We start from the raw sequence: 12,500 nt of genomic DNA on the forward strand, positions 1-12,500 counted from the left end.
GGTGAGCAGTGAGTCTTTCCTCCGTAGGACAGTTGCATAGAGTTGTAACTATACGCAGGAGGAAGCTGCCATCTTTGCCACACCACAGCCTGTTGTTCTTCTGGCTGAAGCCTTAGGGTTAGGTTTAGGGTTAGGGTTTAGGGTTATGGATAGGCTTAGGGTTTATGGTTAAGGGTTAGGGTTAGGGTTGAATTGGACAAAAATCATCCAAAACAAACTTTTTATTAGTGTCGAGGGTTAGGGTTGGGGTTAGGGTTAGGGATGAATTCGACAAGGGTTAGGGTTAGGGTTATGGATAGGGTTAGGGTTAGGGTTAGGGTTATGGATAGGGTTAGGGTTAGGGTTATGGATAGGGTTAGGGTTAGGGTTATGGATAGGGTTAGGGTTAGGGTTATGGATAGGGTTAGGGTTTATGGTTTAGGGTTAGGGTTAGGGATGAATTGGACAAAAATCATCCAAAACAAACTTTTTATTAGTGTCGAGGGTTAGGGTTAGGGTTAGGTTTAGGGTTAGGGATGAATTGGACAAGGGTTAGGGTTAGGGTTATGGATAGGGTTAGGGTTAGGGTTAGGGTTATGGATAGGGTTAGGGTTAGGGTTATGGATAGGGTTAGGGTTTATGGTTTAGGGTTAGGGTTAGGGATGAATTGGACAAGGGTTAGGGTTAGGGTTATGGATAGGGTTAGGGTTAGGGTTAGGGTTATGGATAGGGTTAGGGTTAGGGTTAGGGATATGGATAGGGTTAGGGTTAGGGTTAGGGTTATGGATAGGGTTAGGGTTAGGGTTATGGATAGGGTTAGGGTTAGGGTTATGGATAGGGTTGGGGTTAGGGTTAGGGTTATGGATAGGGTTAGGGTTATGGATAGGGTTAGGGTTAGGGTTTATGGTTTAGGGTTAGGGTTAGGGATGAATTGGACAAAAATCATCCAAAACAAACTTTTTATTAGTGTCGAGGGTTAGGGTTAGGGTTAGGGTTAGGGATGAATTGGACAAGGGTTAGGGTTAGGGTTATGGATAGGGTTAGGGTTAGGGATAGGGTTAGGGTTATGGATATGGTTAGGGTTAGGGTTATGGATAGGGTTAGGGTTTATGGTTTAGGGTTAGGGTTAGGGATGAATTGGACAAAAATCATGCAAATCAAACTTTTTATTAGTGTCGACTGTTTGAGTGGTGAGCAGTGAGTCTTTCCTCCGTAGGACAGTTGCATAGAGTTGTAAATATACGCAGGAGGAATCTGCCATCTTTGCCACACCACAGCCTGTTGTTCTTCTGGCTGAAGCCTTAGGGTTAGGTTTAGGGTTAGGGTTTAGGGTTATGGATAGGCTTAGGGTTTATGGTTAAGGGTTAGGGTTAGGGATGAATTGGACAAAAATCATCCAAAACAAACTTTTTATTAGTGTCGAGGGTTAGGGTTGGGGTTAGGGTTAGGGATGAATTCGACAAGGGTTAGGGTTAGGGTTATGGATAGGGTTAGGGTTAGGGTTAGGGTTATGGATAGGGTTAGGGTTAGGGTTATGGATAGGGTTAGGGTTAGGGTTATGGATAGGGTTAGGGTTTATGGTTTAGGGTTAGGGTTAGGGATGAATTGGACAAAAATCATCCAAAACAAACTTTTTATTAGTGTCGAGGGTTAGGGTTAGGGTTAGGTTTAGGGTTAGGGATGAATTGGACAAGGGTTAGGGTTAGGGTTATGGATAGGGTTAGGGTTAGGGTTAGGGTTATGGATAGGGTTAGGGTTAGGGTTATGGATAGGTTTAGGGTTTATGGTTTATGGTTTAGGGTTAGGGTTAGGGATGAATTGGACAAGGGTTAGGGTTAGGGTTATGGATAGGGTTAGGGTTAGGGTTAGGGTTATGGATAGGGTTAGGGTTAGGGTTAGGGATATGGATAGGGTTAGGGTTAGGGTTATGGATAGGGTTAGGGTTTATGATTTAGGATTAGGGTTAGGGATGAATTGGACAAAAATCATCCAAAACAAACTTTTTATTAGTGTCGAGGGTTAGGGTTAGGGTTAGGATTAGGGTTAGGGATGAATTGGACAAGGGTTAGGGTTAGGGTTATGGATAGGGTTAGGGTTAGGGTTAGGGTTATGGATAGGATTAGGGTTAGGGTTATGGATACGGTTAGGGTTTATGGTTTAGGGTTAGGGTTAGGGATGAATTGGACAAAAATCATCAGAAACAAACTTTTTATTAGTGTCGAGGGTTAGGGTTAGGGTTAGGGATGAATTGGACAAGGGTTAGGGTTAGGGTTATGGATAGGGTTAGGGTTAGGGTTAGGGTTATGGATAGGGTTAGGGTTAGGGTTAGGGTTATGGATAGGGTTAGGGTTATGGATAGGGTTAGGGTTAGGGTTTATGGTTTAGGGTTAGGGTTAGGGATGAATTGGACAAAAATAATCCAAAACAAACTTTTTATTAGTGTCGAGGGTTAGGGTTAGGGTTAGGGTTAGGGATGAATTGGACAAGGGTTAGGGTTAGGGTTATGGATAGGGTTAGGGTTAGGGATAGGGTTAGGGTTATGGATATGGTTAGGGTTAGGGTTATGGATAGGGTTAGGGTTTATGGTTTAGGGTTAGGGTTAGGGATGAATTGGACAAGGGTTAGGGTTAGGGTTATGGATAGGGTTAGGGTTAGGGTTAGGGTTATGGATAGGGTTAGGGTTAGGGTTATGGATAGGGTTAGGGTTAGGGTTATGGATAGGGTTAGGGTTTATGGTTTAGGGTTAGGGTTAGGGATGAATTGGACAAAAATCATCCAAAACAAACTTTTTATTAGTGTCGAGGGTTAGGGTTAGGGTTAGGGTTAGGGATGAATTGGACAAGGGTTAGGGTTAGGGTAATGGATAGGGTTAGGGTTAGGGTTAGGGTTATGGATAGGGTTAGGGTTAGGGTTAGGGTTATGGATAGGGTTAGGGTTATGGATAGGGTTAGGGTTAGGGTTAGGGTTATGGATAGGGTTAGGGTTAGGGTTAGGGATATGGATAGGGTTAGGGTTAGGGTTAGGGTTATGGATAGGGTTAGGGTTAGGGCTATGGATAGGGTTAGGGTTTATGGTTTAGGGTTAGGGTTAGGGAAGAATTGGACAAAAATCGGGTTAGGGTTAGGGTTAGGGTTAGGGATGAATTGGACAAGGGTTAGGGTTAGGGTTATGGATAGGGTTAGGGTTAGGGTTAGGGTTATGGATAGGTTTAGGGTTATGGATAGGGTTAGGGTTAGGGTTAGGGTTATGGATAGGGTTAGGGTTAGGGTTATGGATAGGGTTAGGGTTAGGGTTATGGATAGGGTTAGGGTTTATGGTTTAGGGTTAGGGTTAGGGAAGAATTGGACAAAAATCATCCAAAACAAACTTTTTATTATTGTCGAGGGTTAGGGTTAGGGTTAGGATTAGGGTTAGGGATGAATTGGACAAGGGTTAGGGTTAGGGTTATGGATAGGGTTAGGGTTAGGGTTAGGGTTATGGATAGGGTTAGGGTTAGGGTTATGGATAGGGTTTAGGGTTAGGGTTAGCGATGAATTGGACAAAAATCATCCAAAACAAACTTTTTATTAGTGTCGAGGGTTAGGGTTAGGGTTACGGATGAATTGGACAAGGGTTAGGGTTATGGATAGGGTTAGGGTTAGGGTTAGGGTTAGGGTTATAAATAGGGTTAGGGTTAGGGTTAGGGTTATGGATAGGGTTAGGGTTATGGATAGGGTTAGGGTTAGGGTTTATGGTTTAGGGTTAGGGTTAGGGATGAATTGGACAAAAATCATCCAAAACAAACTTTTTATTAGTGTCGAGGGTTAGGGTTAGGGTTAGGGATGAATTGGACAAGGGTTAGGGTTAGGATTATGGATAGGGTTAGGGTTGGGGTTAGGGTTAGGGTTATGGATAGGGTTAGGTTTAGGGTTATGGATAGGGTTAGGGTTTATGGTTTAGGATTAGGGTTAGGGATGAATTGGACAAAAATCATCCAAAACAAACTTTTTATTAGTGTCGACTGTTTGAGTGGTGAGCAGTGAGTCTTTCCTCCATAGGACAGTTGCATAGAGTTGTAACTATACGCAGGAGGAAGCTGCCATCTTTGCCACACCACAGCCTGTTGTTCTTCTGGCTGAAGCCTTAGGTTTAGGGTTAGGGTTAGGGTTTAGGGTTATGGATAGGGTTAGGGTTAGGGTTATGGATAGGGTTAGGGTTAGGGTTATGGATAGGGTTAGGGTTTATGGTTTAGGGTTAGGGTTAGGGATGAATTGGGCAAAAATCATCCAAAACAAACTTTTTATTAGTGTCGAGGGCTAGGGTTAGGGTTAGGGTTAGGGATGAATTGGACAAGGGTTAGGGTTAGGGTTATGGATAGGGTTAGGGTTAGGGTTAGGGTTATGGATAGGGTTAGGGTTAGGGTTAGGGTTATGGATAGGGTTAGGGTTAGGGTTATGGATAGGGTTAGGGTTTATGGTTTAGGGTTAGGGTTAGGGATGAATTGGACAAAAATCATCCAAAACAAACTTTTTATTAGTGTCGAGGGTTAGGGTTAGGGTTAGGATTAGGGTTAGGGATGAATTGGACAAGGGTTAGGGTTAGGGTTATGGATAGGGTTAGGGTTAGGGTTAGGGTTATGGATAGGGTAAGGGTTAGGGTTATGGATAGGGTTAGGGTTTATGGTTTAGGGTTAGGGTTAGGGATGAATTGGACAAAAATCATCCAAAACAAACTTTTTAGTAGTGTCGAGGGTTAGGGTTAGGGTTAGGGTTAGGGATGAATTGGACAAGGGTTAGGGTTAGGGTTATGGATAGGGTTAGGGTTAGGGTTAGGGTTATGGATAGGGTTAGGGTTAGGGTTAGGGTTAGGGTTATGGATAGGGTTAGGGTTATGGATAGGGTTAGGGTTAGGGTTAGGGTTATGGATAGGGTTAGGGTTAGGGATATAGATAGGGTTAGGGTTAGGGTTAAGGTTAGGGTTATGGATAGGGTTAGGGTTAGGGTTATGGATAGGGTTAGGGTTTATGGTTTAGGGTTAGGGTTAGGGATGAATTGGACAAAAATCATCCAAAACAAACTTTTTATTAGTGTCGAGGGTTAGGGTTAGGGTTAGGATTAGGGTTAGGGATGAATTGGACAAGGGTTAGGGTTAGGGTTATGGATAGGGTTAGGGTTAGGGTTAGGGTTAGGGTTATGGATAGGGTTAGGGTTAGGGTTAGGGTTATGGATAGGGTTATGGATAGGGTTAGGGTTAGGGTTTATGGTTTAGGGTTAGGGTTAGGGATGAATTGGACAAAAATCATCCAAAACAAACTTTTTATTAGTGTCGAGGGTTAGGGTTAGGGTTAGGGTTAGGGATGAATTGGACAAAAATCATCCAAAACAAACTTTTTATTAGTGTCGAGGGTTAGGGTTAGGGTTAGGATTAGGGTTAGGGATGAATTGGACAAGGGTTAGGGTTAGGGTTATGGATAGGGTTAGGGTTAGGGTTAGGGTTAGGGTTATGGATAGGGTTAGGGTTAGGCTTAGGGTTATGGATAGGGTTAGGGTTATGGATAGGGTTAGGGTTAGGGTTAGGGTTATGGATAGGGTTAGGGTTATGGATAGGGTTAGGGTTAGGGTTTATGGTTTAGGGTTAGGGTTAGCGATGAATTGGACAAAAATCATCCAAAACAAACTTTTTATTAGTGTCGAGGGTTAGGGTTAGGGTTAGGGATGAATTGGACAAGGGTTAGGGTTAGGGTTATGGATAGGGTTAGGGTTAGGGTTATGGATAGGGTTAGGGTTAGGGTTAGGGTTATGGATAGGGTTAGGGTTATGGATAGGGTTAGGGTTAGGGTTTATGGTTTAGGGTTAGGGTTAGGGATGAATTGGACAAAAATCATCCAAAACAAACTTTTTATTAGTGTCGAGGGTTAGGGTTAGGGTTAGGGTTAGGGATGAATTGGACAAGGGTTAGGGTTAGGGTTATGGATAGGGTTAGGGTTGGGGTTAGGGTTAGGGTTATGGATAGGGTTAGGGTTACGGTTATGGATAGGGTTAGGGTTTATGGTTTAGGGTTAGGGTTAGGGATGAATTGGACAAAAATCATCCAAAACAAACTTTTTATTAGTGTCGAGGGTTAGGGTTAGGGTTAGGATTAGGGTTAGGGATGAATTGGACAAGGGTTAGGGTTAGGGTTATGGATAGGGTTAGGGTTAGGGTTAGGGTTAGGGTTATGGATAGGGTTAGGGTTAGGGTTAGGGTTAGGGTTATGGATAGGGTTAGGGTTATGGATAGGGTTAGGGTTAGGGTTTATGGTTTAGGGTTAGGGTTAGGGATGAATTGGACAAAAATCATCCAAAACAAACTTTTTATTAGTGTCGAGGGTTAGGGTTAGGGTTAGGGTTAGGGATGAATTGGACAAGGGTTAGGGTTAGGGTTATGGATAGGGTTAGGGTTGGGGTTAGGGTTAGGGTTATGGATAGGGTTAGGGTTAGGGTTATGGATAGGGTTAGGGTTTATGGTTTAGGGTTAGGGTTAGGGATGAATTGGACAAAAATCATCCAAAACAAACTTTTTATTAGTGTCGAGGGTTAGGGTTAGGGTTAGGGTTAGGGATGAATTGGACAAGGGTTAGGGTTAGGGTTATGGATAGGGTTAGGGTTGGGGTTAGGGTTAGGGTTAGGGTTATGGATAGGGTTAGGGTTAGGGTTATGGATAGGGTTAGGGTTTATGGTTTAGGGTTAGGGTTAGGGATGAATTGGACAAAAATCATCCAAAACAAACTTTTTATTAGTGTCGAGGGTTAGGGTTAGGGTTAGGGTTAGGGTTAGGGATGAATTGGACAAGGGTTAGGGTTAGGGTAATGGATAGGGTTAGGGTTAGGGTTAGGGTTATGGATAGGGTTAGGGTTAGGGTTAGGGTTATGGATAGGGTTAGGGTTATGGATAGGGTTAGGGTTAGGGTTAGGGTTATGGATAGGGTTAGGGTTAGGGTTAGGGATATGGATAGGGTTAGGGTTAGGGTTAGGGTTATGGATAGGGTTAGGGTTAGGGTTATGGATAGGGTTAGGGTTTATGGTTTAGTGTTAGGGTTAGGGAAGAATTGGACAAAAATCGGGTTAGGGTTAGGGTTAGGGTTAGGGTTATGGATAGGGTTAGGGTTATGGATAGGGTTAGGGTTAGGGTTAGGGTTATGGATAGGGTTAGGGTTAGGGTTAGGGTTATGGATAGGGTTAGGGTTAGGGTTATGGATAGGGTTAGGGTTTATGGTTTAGGGTTAGGGTTAGGGAAGAATTGGACAAAAATCATCCAAAACAAACTTTTTATTATTGTCGAGGGTTAGGGTTAGGGTTAGGATTAGGGTTAGGGATGAATTGGACAAGGGTTAGGGTTAGGGTTATGGATAGGGTTAGGGTTAGGGTTAGGGATATGGATAGGGTTAGGGTTAGGGTTAGGGTTATGGATAGGGTTAGGGTTAGGGTTATGGATAGGGTTAGGGTTTATGGTTTAGTGTTAGGGTTAGGGAAGAATTGGACATAAATCGGGTTAGGGTTAGGGTTAGGGTTATGGATAGGGTTAGGGTTATGGATAGGGTTAGGGTTAGGGTTAGGGTTATGGATAGGGTTAGGGTTAGGGTTAGGGTTATGGATAGGGTTAGGGTTAGGGTTATGGATAGGGTTAGGGTTTATGGTTTAGGGTTAGGGTTAGGGAAGAATTGGACAAAAATCATCCAAAACAAACTTTTTATTATTGTCGAGGGTTAGGGTTAGGGTTAGGATTAGGGTTAGGGATGAATTGGACAAGGGTTAGGGTTAGGGTTATGGATAGGGTTAGGGTTAGGGTTAGGGTTATGGATAGGGTTAGGGTTAGGGTTATGGATAGGGTTAGGGTTTATGGTTTAGGGTTAGGGTTAGCGATGAATTGGACAAAAATCATCCAAAACAAACTTTTTATTAGTGTCGAGGGTTAGGGTTAGGGTTAGGGATGAATTGGACAAGGGTTAGGTTATGGATAGGGTTAGGGTTAGGGTTAGGGTTAGGGTTATGGATAGGGTTAGGGTTAGGGTTTATGGTTTAGGGTTAGGGTTAGGGATGAATTGGACAAAAATCATCCAAAACAAACTTTTTATTAGTGTCGAGGGTTAGGGTTAGGGTTAGGGATGAATTGGACAAGGGTTAGGGTTAGGGTTATGGATAGGGTTAGGGTTGGGGTTAGGGTTAGGGTTATGGATAGGGTTTGGGTTAGGGTTATGGATAGGGTTAGGGTTTATGGTTTAGGGTTAGGGTTAGGGATGAATTTGACAAAAATCATCCAAAACAAACTTTTTATTAGTGTCGACTGTTTGAGTGGTGAGCAGTGAGTCTTTCCTAAGTAAGAAAGTTGCATAGAGTTGTAACTATACGCAGGAGGAAGCTGCCATTTTTGCCACACCACAGCCTGTTGTTCTTCTGGCTGAAGCCTTAGGGTTAGGGTTAGGGTTAGGGTTTAGGGTTGTGGATAGGCTTAGGGTTAGGGTTAGGGTTAGGGTTATGGATAGGGTTAGGGTTAGGGTTATGGATAGGGTTAGGATTTATGGTTTAGGGTTAGGGTTAGGGATGAATTGGACAAAAATCATCCAAAACAAACTTTTTATTAGTGTCGAGGGTTAGGGTTAGGGTTAGGGATGAATTGAACAAGGGTTAGGGTTAGGGTTATGGATAGGGTTAGGGTTAGGGTTATGGATAGGGTTAGGGTTAGGGTTAGGGTTATGGATAGGGTTAGGGTTAGGGTTAGGGTTATGGATAGGGTTAGGGTTAGGGTTAGGGATATGGATAGGGTTAGGGTTAAGGTTAGGGTTAGGGTTATGGATAGGGTTAGGGTTAGGGTTATGGATAGCGTTAGGGTTTATGGTTTAGGGTTAGGGTTTGGGATGAATTGGACAAAAATCATCCAAAACAAACTTTTTATTAGTCTCGAGGGTTAGGGTTAGGGTTAGGATTGGTGTTAGGGATGAATTGGACAAGGGTTAGGGTTAGGGTTATGGATAGGGTTAGGGTTAGGGTTATGGATAGGGTTAGGGTTTATGGTTTAGAATTAGGGTTAGGGATGAATTGGACAAAAATCATCCAAAACAAACTTTTTATTAGTGTCGAGGGTTAGGGTTAGGGTTAGGATTAGGGTTAGGGATGAATTGGACAAGGGTTAGGGTTAGGGTTATGGATAGGGTTAGGGTTAGGGTTAGGGTTATGGATAGGGTTAGGGTTAGGGTTATGGATAGGGTTAGGGTTTATGGTTTAGGGTTAGGGTTAGGGATGAATTGGACAAAAATCATCCAAAAAAAACTTTTTATTAGTGTCGAGGGTTAGGGTTAGGGTTAGGGATGAATTGGACAAGGGTTAGGGTTAGGGTTATGGATAGGGTTAGGGTTAGGGTTAGGGTTAGGGGTTAGGGTTAGGGTTAGGGTTATGGATAGGGTTAGGGGTAGGGTTTATGGTTTAGGGTTAGGGTTAGGGATGAATTGGACAAAAATCATCCAAAACAAACTTTTTATTAGTGTCGAGGGTTAGGGTTAGGGTTAGGGATGAATTGGACAAGGGTTAGGGTTAGGGTTATGGATAGGGTTAGGGTTAGGGTTAGGGTTATGGATAGGGTTAGGGTTAGGGTTAGGGATATGGATAGGGTTAGGGTTAGGGTTAGGGTTATGGATAGGGTTAGGGTTAGGGTTATGGATAGGGTTAGGGTTTATGGTTTAGTGTTAGGGTTTGGGATGAATTGGACAAAAATCATCCAAAACAAACTTTTTATTAGTGTCGAGGGTTAGGGTTAGGGTTAGGATTAGGGTTAGGGATGAATTGGACAAGGGTTAGGGTTAGGGTTATGGATAGGGTTAGGGTTGGGGTTAGGGTTAGGGTTATGGATAGGGTTAGGGTTAGGGTTATGGATAGGGTTAGGGTTTATGGTTTAGGGTTAGGGTTAGGGATGAATTGGACAAAAATCATCCAAAACAAACTTTTTATTAGTGTCGAGGGTTAGGGTTAGGGTTAGGGTTAGGGTTAGGGATGAATTGGACAAGGGTTAGGGTTAGGGTTATGGATAGGGTTAGGGTTAGGGTTAGGGTTAGGGTTATGGATAGGGTTAGGGTTAGGGTTAGGGATATGGATAGGGTTAGGGTTAGGGTTAGGGTTAGGGTTATGGATAGGGTTAGGGTCAGGGTTATGGATAGGGTTAGGGTTAGGGTTAGGGTTATGGATAGGGTTAGGGTTAGGGTTAGGGATATGAATAGGGTTAGGGTTAGGGTTAGGGTTATGGATAGGGTTAGGGTCAGGGTTATGGATAGGGTTAGGGTTTATGGTTTAGGGTTAGGGTTAGGGAAGAATTGGACAAAAATCATCCAAAACAAACTTTTTATTAGTGTCGAGGGTTAGGGTTAGGGTTAGGATTAGGGTTAGGGATGAATTGGACAAGGGTTAGGGTTAGGGTTATGGATAGGGTTAGGGTTAGGGTTAGGGTTATGGATAGGGTTAGGGTTAGGGTTATGGATAGGGTTAGGGTTTATGGTTTAGGGTTAGGGTTAGCGATGAATTGGACAAAAATCATCCAAAACAAACTTTTTATTAGTGTCGAGGGTTAGGGTTAGGGTTAGGGATGAATTGGACAAGGGTTAGGGTTAGGGTTATGGATAGGGTTAGGGTTAGGGTTAGGGTTATGGATAGGGTTAGGGTTAGGGTTAGGGTTATGGATAGGGTTAGGGTTATGGATAGGGTTAGGGTTAGGGTTTATGGTTTAGGGTTAGGGTTAGGGATGAATTGGACAAAAATCATCCAAAACAAACTTTTTATTAGTGTCGAGGGTTAGGGTTAGGGTTAGGGTTAGGGATGAATTGGACAAGGGTTAGGGTTAGGGTTATGGATAGGGTTAGGGTTGGGGTTAGGGTTAGGGTTATGGATAGGGCTGGGTTAGGGTTATGGATAGGGTTAGGGTTTATGGTTTAGGGTTAGGGTTAGGGATGAATTGGACAAAAATCATCCAAAACAAACTTTTTATTAGTGTCGACTGTTTGAGTGGTGAGCAGTGAGTCTTTCCTCCGTAGGACAGTTGCATAGAGTTGTAACTATACGCAGGAGGAAGCTGCCATCTTTGCCACACCACAGCCTGTTGTTCTTCTGGCTGAAGCCTTAGGTTTAGGGTTAGGGTTAGGGTTTAGGGTTATGGATAGGGTTAGGGTTAGGGTTATGGATAGGGTTAAGGTTAGGGTTATGGATAGGGTTAGGGTTTATGGTTTAGGGTTAGGGTTAGGGATGAATTGGGCAAAAATCATCCAAAACAAACTTTTTATTAGTGTCGAGGGCTAGGGTTAGGGTTAGGGTTAGGAATGAATTGGACAAGGGTTAGGGTTAGGGTTATGGATAGGGTTAGGGTTAGGGTTAGGGTTATGGATAGGGTTAGGGTTAGGGTTAGGGTTATGGATAGGGTTAGGGTTAGGGTTATGGATAGGGTTAGGGTTTATGGTTTAGGGTTAGGGTTAGGGATGAATTGGACAAAAATCATCCAAAACAAACTTTTTATTAGTGTCGAGGGTTAGGGTTAGGGTTAGGATTAGGGTTAGGGATGAATTGGACAAGGGTTAGGGTTAGGGTTATGGATAGGGTTAGGGTTAGGGTTAGGGTTATGGATAGGGTAAGGGTTAGGGTTATGGATAGGGTTAGGGTTTATGGTTTAGGGTTAGGGTTAGGGATGAATTGGACAAAAATCATCCAAAACAAACTTTTTATTAGTGTCGAGGGTTAGGGTTAGGGTTAGGGATGAATTGGACAAGGGTTAGGGTTAGGGTTATGCATAGGGTTAGGGTTAGGGTTAGGGTTATGGATAGGGTTAGGGTTAGGGTTAGGGTTATGGATAGGGTTAGGGTTATGGATAGGGTTAGGGTTAGGGTTAGGGTTATGGATAGGGTTAGGGTTAGGGATATAGATAGGGTTAGGGTTAGGGTTAAGGTTAGGGTTATGGATAGGGTTAGGGTTAGGGTTATGGATAGGGTTAGGGTTTATGGTTTAGGGTTAGGGTTAGGGATGAATTGGACAAAAATCATCCAAAACAAACTTTTTATTAGTGTCGAGGGTTAGGGTTAGGGTTAGGATTAGGGTTAGGGATGAATTGGACAAGGGTTAGGGTTAGGGTTATGGATAGGGTTAGGGTTAGGGTTAGGGTTATGGATAGGGTTAGGGTTAGGGTTATGGATAGGGTTAGGGTTTATGGTTTAGGGTTAGGTTTAGGGATGAATTGGACAAAAATCATCCAAAAAAAACTTTTTATTAGTGTCGAGGGTTAGGGTTAGGGTTAGGGTTAGGGTTAGGGATGAATTGGACAAGGGTTAGGGTTAGGGTTATGGATAGGGTTAGGGTTAGGGTTAGGGTTAGGGGTTAGGGTTAGGGTTAGGGTTATGGATAGGGTTAGGGGTAGGGTTTATGGTTTAGGGTTAGGGTTAGGGATGAATTGGACAAAAATCATCCAAAACAAACTTTTTATTAGTGTCGAGGGTTAGGGTTAGGGTTAGGGATGAATTGGACAAGGGTTAGGGTTAGGG

The sequence above is a fragment of the Neolamprologus brichardi genome, chromosome 12 (genome assembly GCF_056152115.1).
Source record: "Neolamprologus brichardi isolate AB-2024 chromosome 12, ASM5615211v1, whole genome shotgun sequence".
In the NCBI taxonomy this organism is placed as follows: Eukaryota; Metazoa; Chordata; class Actinopteri; order Cichliformes; family Cichlidae; genus Neolamprologus; species Neolamprologus brichardi.